The sequence below is a fragment of the Sus scrofa genome, chromosome 13 (assembly GCF_000003025.6).
Source record: "Sus scrofa isolate TJ Tabasco breed Duroc chromosome 13, Sscrofa11.1, whole genome shotgun sequence".
Taxonomy (NCBI): Eukaryota; Metazoa; Chordata; class Mammalia; order Artiodactyla; family Suidae; genus Sus; species Sus scrofa.
The window spans coordinates 127,263,171-127,277,016 of record NC_010455.5 but is presented as its reverse complement, the minus strand read 5'-3'; the positions used below and the strand labels follow the sequence as shown (position 1 = coordinate 127,277,016).

The window sequence follows — 13,846 nt, the reverse complement described above, 5'->3', positions numbered from 1 at the left end:
TAAATTCTAATCCTAAATTTATGATCCATTCTAATAATACATCACCATTTACCAGACACTGTTAGGTACTCTTTATTCATAATACCTAATTTTACCAATCATTCTTCTACGTAATGAGGTCTTATCCCCATTTTAGGGTTAAAGAAGTTGCCCTGGAGACAGGGTCTTGCCCAAGGCCATACAGATAGAGAACTGTGGAATTCAACCCCAGGTCTATCTGACCACCAAGCCCAAATTCTTTCCACTCACCACTCTGCCTCCTTAGGCACTTTTGCTGGTTCTTTAGTAAAAGAGCCACAGTCCCTGCTTTTAGGGAAAGGCAAGGCTGTGCTGGATGGCTAAGAACAAAGACAGACCACAACATTTGTAACATTCAGTCTTACAAGGCAACTAAAACAGGTATACTGTAAGTATCTCTCATATTTTATAAGATTATATATTTAATATCACATCTTATTGTAATTTAGATGTTGCAAGAAGATTTTCACTTTAAATCAGGGACTCTACAGAGAAATGATCATTCCCTAGTCTGCTTAAAGGTTTCAAATTACTATTATTATTTAGGTTTCTGAAGCCTAAATTCTCATGTCAAACAAATTAAGAGAGCAATACGTTAGGAGTTAATCGATGCCCCATAACCGTATGTTCAAGTGACAACCTCAAAACAAATTTTCAAACCAGCTAAAAAAAGAAAAATCTGTTAACTTAGGAACGCTCATGAGCAAGTTTTAGAAGGATAACCTTTCTCACTGTTCACATAACAGTGTGAGCAGTACCCAGGCATAAAATATCCATGCTAATCCCTCCCCTTCTAATTAACTTTGACCAGAAGCATTCTCCACGTGCTGAGCACAACTGACACTTGGTCTTTATTAAGACCAAAAGATATCCAAGTAGCAAAAGATATCCAAGTAACAAAATATATCCAAGTAGCTCTGGTCATTTCTTTGCATATTTGGGTAATCACTAAGATCTTCAAAGGCAAACAGCATGGATATGAGAATTAAACCTAAGCTCTGGGAAGTTTGGTTGTATTCTGAGTCAGTGGGAAGGAAAATTTAGATTCACAAGTAATTATAATTAAGGAGTACTTCTAACATGTAGAAAGAACATATAAAATTTAAAAATGCTTCTACATGAAAAAACTATTTCAATTACATTATGGCATTAACTAAAGAGCTAAACCTCACATCTATCAAAGTAAAACCATCATTACTATCATGGGAAAAGGGCCTTAAAATTTTATTGCTTAACTTTATTTTACTAAAACACAAGCAGATAATTACAGAGATTTTCTTTCCTGGAAATTTCAAAGCATTTTAGAAAAGTACATAGAATGATACACTTACCATATATTTATTGACTAAGACGATCTAGTATTGGGCATATTTTGAAGCAAATGCAAGGTTCTCAAAAAGGAATAAGACTTGTTAGGTAAAAGAAAGTAAGAAGTCCCCTTCCCTCTGCTTTTCTAAAATAGCTTAGTCAGCTCTCCTAAAACGACAACTAAAGAAAATAAGAAGTATGTTCTCATACGTCAAAGCAAAAACATTCAGAAGAAAATACAGAATGCAGTAACTGAGGAAGTAAAGATTGAATCTGAACATTCCATTTGAATTGGTTTGGCCCTTTTCCTCAAAGTAGAAATCCATGTCATAAAAAGGAAAAAACAAAACAAAACAAAACAAAAAAAACACTGTCAGAGATACAAAAGTGTCCTAGAAAAGATCAACTCACAAATTTGAGGTGTACACAGTATTCTTTTAGGGAGGGATTCATTCTCTATTTTCTAACAAACCATTTCACCTCCTCTCTTCTGTTCTACTTTTTGATTATCCTCTCCCTATTTCCCCTCCCAATCCAAAAGTACCTAAAAGGACTCTTACATTTGGGTAGAGGTTGAGAGAAGAGTCTATAAGAACTTAAAAAAAAAAAAGACTTCCCAGCACAATTCTCATACCTTTTAACACCTATGTCTAAAGTATATTATAACTGAAAACTGTGGAGTGCTAGGCGAGAAATCAATTCTGAAATAGGAATACATTATAGAAATTTATACAAATAGCTACATATTTAATTGCCTCATGAGTAGGAAACTAGACAGGAAAAAGTGTATATCCCCTTCTGGTTGTGCTGCTGAGACATTTTCTTTTCTTTAGATCTCAAGTCCCCAATCACTTGTCATCCCAACTTTTATACCAAAAAGTTCACTGATGAGTTACTATTTTTTAAATTATATGATGGTTCTCAGATATAAAATATAAATAGCTACAAAACATGTCTTTGTTACAATTACATACAAAAGTGTAAGCTGCGTCTTCGAAGATAAACATAAAATATAATTCATTACCAGTGAATATCATGAAATAACAATATAAGCCTGAAGGATGTGTTATCCATGGTAACTCTTAGAGTTTGATGATTTTTTTTTTTTGGACCAGTTAAAACAGTTCTTTGCCAAGTATCTTCGTAAACTTGAAGAGAATAAAGTTAGACTAAAGCATTTTAAGAGTGTGTATTTATGCATAATTTCAACATATTTTAGGCATGGGGATATGCAAAAGAATAAGAGGGTACTTATCTCTGTGGGTTAGTTCAATGAAGGAGTTATTAATTATCACAACAGGATACATTTCTTATGTATCCATTCTAACTGTTCAAGTATAGAGAAAGTTATTCCAAATTTGTATTACTTTCTATTTTACCTATTGGTTAGTCTGTTTTACTTGATTATCAACTAAACATCATTTCCCAAAGGGCTTCCCGGCTAATTCCATTGTTTTGTACAGCAAGGCTGAAAGAGTGAGTGTAAGCGATCAGCTTGAATAGATGTTTAGAGGCAAACACCCTTGGTCTAATACACAATTTGTGCCCTCAAAGACCTCTGCCATCAATCTTCAAGGTTAAGGAACCGAACTCTCTACATTAGCACTCTCAGCCCTTCTTATAACTACCTGATTTGGGGGACATTTTATTCTTTCAAGACTGCTCCAATTTGGAGAATGTGGTGGCAGGCAGAGATAAAAAACACACACCAAAATTCTATTTTCAAATTCAAATGGATCCAGTTTTTCTTTTGTTTTTCCTTAGAAGCAAAATCCATAAAAATATCTTTTATAATTGGTCCAATGTCTTAAACAATGGTCTACACTACAGAAAACTTTTAGAATATAATTCTTAGCAAAAGGAATCCATTTTGGAGATATTCATTCTAATTACTCTGGAGAAAATGTTGAGAAATATGGGCTTCTCCGAGCACTACATATCAAATGCATCAAATTTTAGTCTGTCAAATGTTAATTTGCGTTTTATTATAATAGTATATCAGCTTTAGATAAGTTTATAAAAATAACTGTTAAGATTTTATAGGTAAACTTAATATGCATATGTCAAGGCACAAAAGACATTTAAGCAAATTTTACAGGACCATGAGAATCATTTTGCTATTTTAAACTATTATTGTATCTTACAGGATTCTGCTTTTATGACATACAGTTAATCATATCTATGACTTACTTGATGACAGTTCCTTGGTCAGAAATATAATCCATAATTATAAAGTTGTTCTTATGGGAAAATAAAATTTTCTTTTCCAAGAAAATGAGGTAAAAAGAAAAAAAAAAGGAAAGGCAATTTATATCATTTAAAGTATGGCTCTATATTCATAAATATGAAAATCTCAAATTAACACACAGAGCAGAGGGAAAAAATAGTAAAGTGGAGAGAGAAAAAAGGATATCTTTGAAGCCCAAAATACTTACTATAGATTAACTCCTTTGATACTCAACAACAGTAACATTATTTGTATTTATATAACTATGTGTATTTATTTTTCCATTTTAAAGAAAAAATATTTTTTTCCTCTAATGACTTAGTCAAAATGATCACAATTTAAAACTCCGTTACTGGTTTGCTGAAATATTACCAATAAAACAGTGAGACTCTAGGAGTTCTCGTCCTAGCTCAGAGGAAAGGAATCTGAGCAGCATCCATGAGGATGCAGGTTCAATCCCTGGCCTTGCTCAGTGGGTTAAGGATCTGGCATTGCTCTAAGCTGTGGTGTAGGTCACAGATGCAGCTCAGATCTCATGTTGCTGTGGTTGTGGTGTAGGCCAGTGGCTACAGCTCTGATTAGACTCCTAGCCTAAGAGCCTCCATATGCCATGGGTACAGTCCTAAAAAGACAAAAACAAACAAAAAGTGAGACTCTAAGAAAAAAAGTATCTGATTAACAGTTATAGAATCCAATTAAAATATCACTCTAAGAAGAGATTATTGGAGTTCCTGTCATGGCACAATGGAAACGAATACAACTAGGAACCCTGAAGTTTCAGGTTTGATCCCTGGCCTCGCTCGCTCAGTGGGTTAAGGATCTGGCATTGCCATGAGCTGTGGTGTAGGTTGGATCCTGCATTGCCAAGGCTGTGGAATAGGTCAGCAGCTGTAGCTCCGATTAGACCCTTAGCCTGGGAACCTCCATATGTCACAGATGCAGCCCTAAAAAGACAAAAAAAAAAAAAAAGAGAGAGAGAGAGAGAGATTATTTTACATTAGAAAATATGTATACATATATTTTCATCCCACATTCATTTCTAGGGACTTATAGATCTATATTATTTCATTTCATGTCTGCTTATTAATGGCAAATATGGAGTTCCTGTCACGGCTCAGCAGGTTAAGAACCTGATTAGTATCCATGAAGATGCTGGTTCAATCCCTGGCCTTGCTCAGTGGGTTAAAGGATCTAGCACTGCCATGAGCTGTGGTTGTAGGTTGCTGGGGTGGCTCAGATCTGGCGTTGCTGTGGCTGTGGTTGTGGTGTAGGCTGGTAGCTGGAGCTCCAATTCAACTCCCAGCCCAGGAACTTCCATATGCCGTAGGTGCAGCCCTAAAAATAAATGAATAAATGAATAAATAAACGAATAAATGGTAAACCTCAAAAGACTGCCTGAATTGTAAGCATGATGTGGTACTCATGCAGGTAAATCTAAAGACGAAAATACAGGATAAGATAAGAACACACTGTGTTTTCAGAGCTTCACCTCGCAGGCTCCCGAAGTAGTTCATAAACTTTAATGAAACCTCCTAGCTATCCTTCCAAGTAAGTATCACAATATCCATTTAACAAATAGGCACAGACAGAATCACTTGCCCCAGATCAAACAGCCTGTCAGTAGATACCCATAAGCTGTCCTTCTGAGTTCTGTGTCCCACTTAATGAGCCACACTCTTCAGGAGCTTGTCAGATGACTTTTCAAATTTAAATGAGGATCCTTAAGTTAAACAATTATGATTCTCCTTATTTAATACAACTTGGAAACCACTCAAAAAAAAGTCTTTTGAAATGGTGCTCTCATATTCGTTTTATTTTCTATAAGATTGAGTGTGGATGATACTGGTTAAATAGCATTAAAAGTAAAACAAAAATGCAAACTAAAGGAGTAACCCACAAAAGAACACCTATTTGATGAACTTGAAGATGTAAAACTAACTCCACATAAAACAACTGGAAGTTACCATGCACTTCTTCAGACCCTTCTAATACAGTAACAAGGCGGCAAATTACACTGTTTTGCTTTTTTTCACTAAGAGATCATGAGTCTTCGTTATTAGATCCAAACTAAAATGAAAAGGCTCATTCTATCTGTAAAGTGAGAATCTCTCCCTAATCTACCTCACAATACATTAGATCTAGGCTCTCTGGCTATTCTCAATTTCCTTTAAACTTCAGCTGAGGGGACCCTGATAATGAGGTCGCAATTTTTATTAAAACTCATGGAAGAGTCTGTTTCACAAATACTACATATCACTTACATGTGGAATCTAAAACGTGGCACAATGAACCTATCTACAAAACAGAAACAAGACTCAGAGACTAGAGAAAAGACTTGTGATTGCGGAGGGTGGGGGGAGTGGTGAGGGAGTGGGATGGAGGGGGAGTTTGAGGTTAGTAGATGCAAACTGTTACATTGAGAATAGATTAACACTGAGGTCCTACTGTACAGCACAGGGAACTCTTTCCAGTCTCTTGGGACAGACCATGATGGAAGATAATATGGGAAAAAGAATGTGTATATATATATATATATATATATATATATATATACCTATATATATCTCTCTCTATATATATGTGTGTGTGTGTGTGTCTATGTGTGTGTGTGTCAGGTATGTGTGACTGGGTCACTATGCTGTACAGCAGAAATTAACACAATGCTGTAAATCCACTATACTCTAAGTAAAAAAAAAAAAAAAAAAAAAAAAAAAAAGGCCATGGAAGAGATGGCTGCTAAGATCAGTACCGTTAGGCCCCTGTGTGCCTAATTCTAGTTACTCCACAAACTATTCCATGTCTACAGAACATCTGCAGGGCTTCAAAGAGTTTTAAAGATTCTCCTTGTATTCCACAGGAACCTTTTCTTTAATCTCAAAAAATTAGAAGTTGTTGGGCAGAAAGCTACATTATCTCAAGTATCCTGGCTACAGAGACCTAATAGAGATACTGATCCTACAGATGTAAAACCATGAGGATTTATTTCTTGCACAGTTGCTTTTACTCATGACATGACAGCTGATTGCTACATACCTTTCATGAGAAAAATCCATCTGCCCTTCTCCACCAGAGGGGGCGGGGACACTTACACGACTTGGTCACACTATGGAAATGGCTAATATGGGGGAATGCAAACATGAGAAGGTGTAAAGCTCACATATGGGAAAGCACCGGGACCAGTAAATGGCACACATCATTCATTCAGGGCTGATCTGGAGGCACCTCTGTCAAACTTAATGATACACAGTATTTTTCTTGAGCCATTAAAAAAATACTATGACATTATTTTCTGTTTATTTTTTATTTATTTTTATTTTTTGTCTTTTTAGGTCCGCACCCGAGGCACATGGAGGTTCCCAGGCTAGGGGTCAAATTAGAGCCTATGCCAGAACCACACGGGATCCGAGCAAAGCCTGTGACCCTACACCACAGCTCATGGCAATGCTGGATCCTTAACCCACTAAGCAAGGCCAGGGATAGAACCTGCAACCTCATGGTTCCTAGTCAGATTCATTTCCACTGCACCACGATGGGAACTCCTATTCTCTGTTTATATCTCAATCTTCTGGTTACTTTTGCTCTGGCACACTCTCTATGTGCCAACTAAAAATCAGGCAGCAATTGCTAAGCTGAGAAAACTAATCTGAAGCCCTTTAAATTTCACTGTCCTTTTCTGAGGACAGCTTTGGCCAATTTTAGAGAGTTATGGAGTCCCATAAATCCTCTGATTAAAAAAACCAAACAAACAACCAAGATTCTTTTTTTATGCCAAGGATCCATTATTGCACATTATTATACTTTCATAAAATAAAATGTTATAGGAATGTGATGGTAGGGAAACAAATTGAGAAAGATCTTCTTTGATGATGTAGTACTCAGTTTATTGCAGGAAGGGATTAATCTATACAACTTTTGAAAGGAACAGAGAATTATTATTTCCTAATGGAATACTGCTGGCTCTAGTCTCCAGTTATTTTATTTAAACTTTAATTATCATCCCTTGTCACTGTTAAGTAAACCACAGGGATGACATTCAGTCAGACTATTGTTTTGTTTGGTCTGGTTTTCACAACTAAAAAAAATAACAATAATATCATTTAAAGATCTGGAAATACTGCATGCAAATTGAGGTTTCTAGATGCTCTTGAAAATTTGATCTTTTAACTCCAGTTCTGCCTTCCCCCAGGACACCAGGCTGGAGGTGCAAAGCACATACCCCTGTGGACAAGGTAGGGTAGGGCTTATCAGGCCACTGTCCCCATCCTCACCATTTGACTCATTTACCCTATCCCCAGTCCCACAGATATTTGGGTTTTCCACCTCCAAGGTAGTCTATTACTAGTAAAAGCGATTTGTTCAAGAAACAGGCCTGATGTTCTGATTCCTGTTCTTGATAGAAACTGCCATAGTAATTTATTTGTATCATAATCCTCCTCATAATAATTCATCATTCTGGGAAACCAAAGCTACAGAGAAAAAACAAAGTATTGACTGGCTGGTAATACCTACAAAACCAAACTGACTACTATGAATGATAACATAAGTGAAAAAGAAGAGGAAAAGGAAGAGGAGGAAGAAGGGGGGGCAAGATTGGAGGAGGAGGAAAAGGAGCAGGACAAAGAATAAGGAAAAAAGGGAGGGCTGCTTTTATTCTTTTTGTAATATAAAAAGAAAGGCAAGCTTAATTAAAATTTGCTGTTTATTTCTTCTTAATCAGTGGTTGGTTCTCATAATACTAATGCAATAAATAAATATTATTCTTTTTCTTTTAAATAGAAACTCTATGGTACATCCAGTAAATCACTCAGAATAGTGTGGGAGGGCCCTCGACATTAGACTAGATGAAACTGGCTTATCACAAATACATTAGCCTAGAGTTACTTTAAATAACTTAGGGCAAACTGGCTGATTAAGTTATTCTGCTCTGGAATGGCATGATACCCCTGCAGCATGGCTTACAAAGGAAATTCACTTTCGAATCCAAAACCTAGAGTTAAGTAAGTAACATGAACCGTAACTAAGAATCTCCAAGTCCTTTGTTCAGGCCCTTCTTCCTCAATATTCTAAAAACTGAGAAACAGCTTGGATAACAGTTGACAGTGCTCAATGTTATTATTTTCATTGTCATGGGAAGGGCCCAAAAACACACTCCTAGGTGTACCTCCAGAGATTTATAGGACAGCTATGGCAAGAAGTGAAAATAACCTTGTTATGATTAACAAATGGACCCCTGTCAAGAGCCCAGTCTATCGACTTCTGTCCCTCAGGAATGAAATCTAACAGCCACTCAATTTGAAGACAAGCCCCAGAGTTAAGGCTCCCACACAGATGGGAGAAGTGTTTCCTTTGTGTAAGGAAGCTAATAAATCATGTTCACCATGGAAAAGTTTGTCTGTACATCATGTCCTTTGACGGGCTATTCTTAAGAGTCCCAGGATTCCAGAGGGCCACGCAATGGGCTGGCTTGCATTAGGTTTCTGCAGAGCTGGCAGCCTTTTTCTGGAAGTCTTACATTACAGGTAACCTGATGACAGGGAGGGTGGGCCACAGGCATGGCATCTCAGCTCGCCTGCCTGTGGAGGAGCCAAGGGGAACGAGCTTGCGAGACCGATATGCTGGGATCAATGAAACTCTCTGGGGGAACTGGCTGTTCCCCTTTCAAATGCCACATCCCTAATCTCTCCACTTGCTCAAGTCAGATGCTTCAAAGCTCTGAACAGAACACGAGGCTAGCATGATTAGGAAAGGCAAAGGAAGAAGGCTCTCCACATCATGGGTGCAGGCAAAAGGCATCAAGCTCACAGGCAGCTAACAATCAAGATCAGAATGGAGAAATACTGCTCGGAAGTGGAATCGTTTCCTTGTACCATGAGATGAAAACGATGTTTTTAAAATATATTTATTAAAGGCCTACTATATGCTGGACATGGTTCTGAGTACCAGGTCAAGGTGTCTGCCCTATAAGACTGTGAAGTCTATAAAAGGAAAATGTCCCAAGAGCAAAAAGTGATATATGTCCAAAGGCCAGGGTCGCTATCTCAGATTGAGCACAACAGAAAAACATTAACCTGAGCATTTTCCCAGGGTTTGCACACGGATAATGCTGTGTGTCATGCATGGGCTGCGGAGAAAACAGGTCTCAAACTGTCAAAGATGTGTGAGGCCGATAATCAAGATATACGTGACCTATATTCGCCAAAACAGCCTTGTCCCTGGAGTCCAGCAAACAAAACTATTTTGCCCCCAGAAGTGGTGTCCTCACCAGTCCTCTCAAAGCCCAACGAGGTGCCATTGAAAGCTTATCTTGTCCTCGCCAGCAACACCAAAAGTATTCCACATCAGTACCTATGATTCTTGTGAATGGCCACAGAATACTCTGTCATGTGCATATGCCACAATTTAGGTAACCAGTTCCCCACTGGTGAGTGTAAGGTTGTCTCCAATACTTTTGCTATCACAGATCCACTGTTATTCTATATTTGACATTGAGAATTTTTTAAAAGACATCCCTATATAAACGAAGGGGCAGATTAAAGATGAGAAATAAATGCTGGAAATCAACATGTTCTAAAAGCTGGAAAAGACCTTTCCTAGTGCTGGCCAGGAGAGCCTGCATCTGTTTGGACAGGCTTAAGGAAGCAGCACAGCTGGCCTGTATAAGTCTGCATATGGAGAGCCTGTTATCATCCTATGCCATTTAGTCATATATTTGAGTAGTGGATAATATCACTGTCCTTTGGGGCTGGAGTATGCATGTTGATAGCCCACAAGCACAAAGAAAAAAAAAAAAAAGAGTCAAAGACATCTTGCTTTGCTTTCTTTCAAATGATTACTTCTTAAGCAATTGAACCCTCAACAAAACTATAACAGGTGTTCCCACTGTGGCCCAGTGAGTAAAGGATCTGGTGGTGTTTCTAGCTGTGGCATAGGTCACAGCTCAGCTTGGATTTGATCCCTGGCCTAGGAACTTCCATATGCCACTGGTGCAGCAGAAAAAGGAAAAACAAACAATCAAAAAATATAATAAACTGGTGAAGCAAAAGAATTCAAATTTAGACAGTAAACACACGTGTGCCTATGACTAGCCTAGTCCTTACACATGGTGTGTAATCATCACCATAAGGAAAGCAGTGAACTGTAAGGAAAAGGTGAACATCCTCATTTGCCAGGGCAAAAATTGAGGTTTAAAGAGACTGAACTCTTTGGGTAGGTCCCATGGGGTGCTAGTAAGTTTCAGGGTTGAAATCTGCACCTCAGTTTCTTATCATTTCAAAATTACCTTACTGTCACCTGGTCTATGGCTGATGATTCCCAGCTATAATACTAGACCAGCACTTTATTATATTAAATGGTAGGTCTCTATCACTGGTAGGAATTACACTGCAGAAAGAAGAAGAAAGTCTGAAACTAAGTCCTAAATTCAGTGGTAGTTTGGGTGTGACTGAATGTGTGTGTGTGTGTGTGTGTGTGTGAAGTCGAGAATATGGAAAAATGTCATCGCTCTTCACTTCATTTAATTGGAAGAAGTTTAAAATAAATACCATATTTTGATAGAACTGGAAACACACATTCGTTATTTGAAGAGAAAGCAAAGGAAATATGCATATATACTTTATATTAATTATATTTTGGCAGTAACTCTGAGTAACACCAGAAATTAAAAGAGAAAACAACATGAAAGGATGACAAGTGATAAAATGGTACTAACAAGATTTTTATTAAAGAATTACCAGAAGACTGTGCAATAAGTGTGTCCTAATGACAGCTGCTTCTGCTGCTTCCAGTTTGTGGGAAGTTCTAAAATACAGGGTTTTATTGTGAAAAATTGTTTGAACATGCACAGATGCCTAAGATAATGTGGCATCGAAATGTCCTCTGTCAGGTGGCTTCACTCGACTCTACACAGGGCCTGGGAGTACCTGCATGTTCCTATCAAGAGGAAGACAGTCTAGATAAGATGGTGGAGAGACTTGAACTTGAAGGACAGAGGCCTGGGTTTCTCTCCCTCCTTGGCTGGGGATCAGCCAGGTAAACTTTGCTTCTTAAACTTTCTTCTTTCATAAAACTGAAGATAACAGCCTTGGTTCTGAGACTCCAACTAGGATGAATGCATGAGAGACCCCTTAAAAACATGAGATCTGTGCATAAGTGTGAGGATACAAAATTTGGCTCGAGGAGTTCGATGCTGCTATGTATAACACACTGGTGTCCATGGCTAAGAATTTACCTATTTTTGGGTGATCTCAACAGCTCCTCAAACAAGAGTTCAAATGTGCTGAATTCAGAAGAAATGCAGCTGGGCCTAAAATGAGTCTAATTGTGAATAAGAAAGAACATTAATAAAACTGTAGATACCACGTGATACACTAGTATGATAGAATGGACATCAAACTCAACCATTCATTTTGTAATACCCACAGCATAAACTGGATAACTGAACAGAAACTCAAGAAAGGCGAACCAGCTTAAATCAAAGTCATTTATTAATGGCAGGCAAAAATACCTGATTAGAACCTAAATTCTTCTAAAAATTTTCTGTGTTGATTCATAATATGAGCTCGCCATAAGAAACGAGATTGGGTTTCAGCCTGCTCATCCTCCTCCGAGGCACAGACTAAATGCTAGAAAGATGAAGTGACTTGCCAGAGGACATGCGGATGATCACAAGGAGAGTCCAGGTTTCCTGGCTCCCATCTGGTGCTCTTTCCTGTGCCTACCCCCTTCTGAGGTTTTGCTTTTTTTTTTTTTTTTTTTTTACCCTCCCACTTATACACACCTACCCAGCCTTCTGACGAGACAACATACTTCTCTGAGATAGGGCTTTGATGGAGGAGGGTTCAGAATTGTGCTAAATCTGAAAGAAGCCTTCAGATCTCTGTATGATGAGGTGGGGAAGGAGGGAGGAGGAAGAAAGACTGATGTAATGTTGGACCTGCCTCATGTTCCATCTCCACGGTTCTTAAGCCACTTTCCAAAGGAAGTGATTATTCATTTAGTGGCCCCAATACACCCATCATCCATCAGATTTGCTCACTCCTAATACAGGGAGCTGTGTGTGAGTATGCAGATGAGAAACGGTAAGCTTTGAAGATCAGTGATGTCAAACACCTAATCGGTGACCCCTATTCCAAAACACATCAATGCTCCATTTATAAAATGGTTACTCAAACAGTTCTTTGGCAAAATATTACTTAGATCAACTGATATTTCTTTAAGAGCTCCTACAGACTCTTAAGTTTACTCACCTATAGTGACCACCCCTCCACCATTATTAGTAAAAACAAAAAAAGAGATTAAAGAGTATGATATAACTGATTAAAATAGCCACACACTGAAGAGAGATCAAGTTTTAAGCTAATACGTCTACATTATAGTTGAAGTACAAACCATAACAGAAACACTTTTCAAACCATGAATGGAAAGCACCACAATACATTTTCAGACAATCTGGGGACATCTTGATGTGGAAGAATGAAAGAAAGGATACAATCTAGTCAGGAAAGGTGGCAGTAACAGGACCAGCTACACAGAAGCCTCTGTAACATTAAGAAGGTCACCAAACTCCACATTTCTTCAGCTGTCTTCACTGTAAAATGGGAATTATGAAATTGTCCTACCAAGTTTACAAAGAAGTGAGGTCAAAATGAGGCGACACATGGAATTACGTTGGAATTGAGTGTGCCTCACGCTGATTATTTCACAAACTCTGTACAACTGGAGTAAAGCCTGGATACTGTAATATACAAATAAAAATGCTTTCTAAATAAACCTATTTGCCAAATAAGGAAAAAAAAAAAAAAAAACCTTTAAAACAATTCTAAAGCTGCTTCTCAACAAGATGATGGTATCTGGAAGAATTTCTATAAACTATGCAAATGTTAAATTGTTTGACAAACATGTGTTCCACTTTAGTCTTGGGCATTCCTTGATCAACGAATAAAAACCAGTCTTATAGGCCTCTTCCCTTATATTTAGCTTTACTTGTGTTATAATACACTGCAAAGTCAACTGTGAAATAGCATCAAATTCTTACAGATTTTTAATTTTTAAAATATTTGCATGTTTTCTTAGAAAAAAAAATATATATATATACTTTTTTTAACATTTTTAATCAATGAACCAATTCAGGGCTCTGATATGTAGTTTTGAGGCTTTTGGGGGGATGAGTCTACTGTAACAAATATATATGTATCAATAAATTATGACGTATTATAGAACTTACATGTATAAACGAATTTAGCCTTACCTTAATGAATGAGATTTTAATTTCTTTTTACACCATGTTTGTGATTT

At 37.5% G+C, this 13,846-nt stretch overlaps 1 protein-coding gene across 9 annotated transcripts in view; it reads right to left on the bottom strand.

Annotated features, from left to right (window-relative positions):
• The window catches only part of TP63 (tumor protein p63), a 231,093-nt gene that overhangs the window by 70,066 nt on the left and 147,181 nt on the right, over positions 1 to 13,846 (bottom strand). The window lies entirely within an intron of this gene.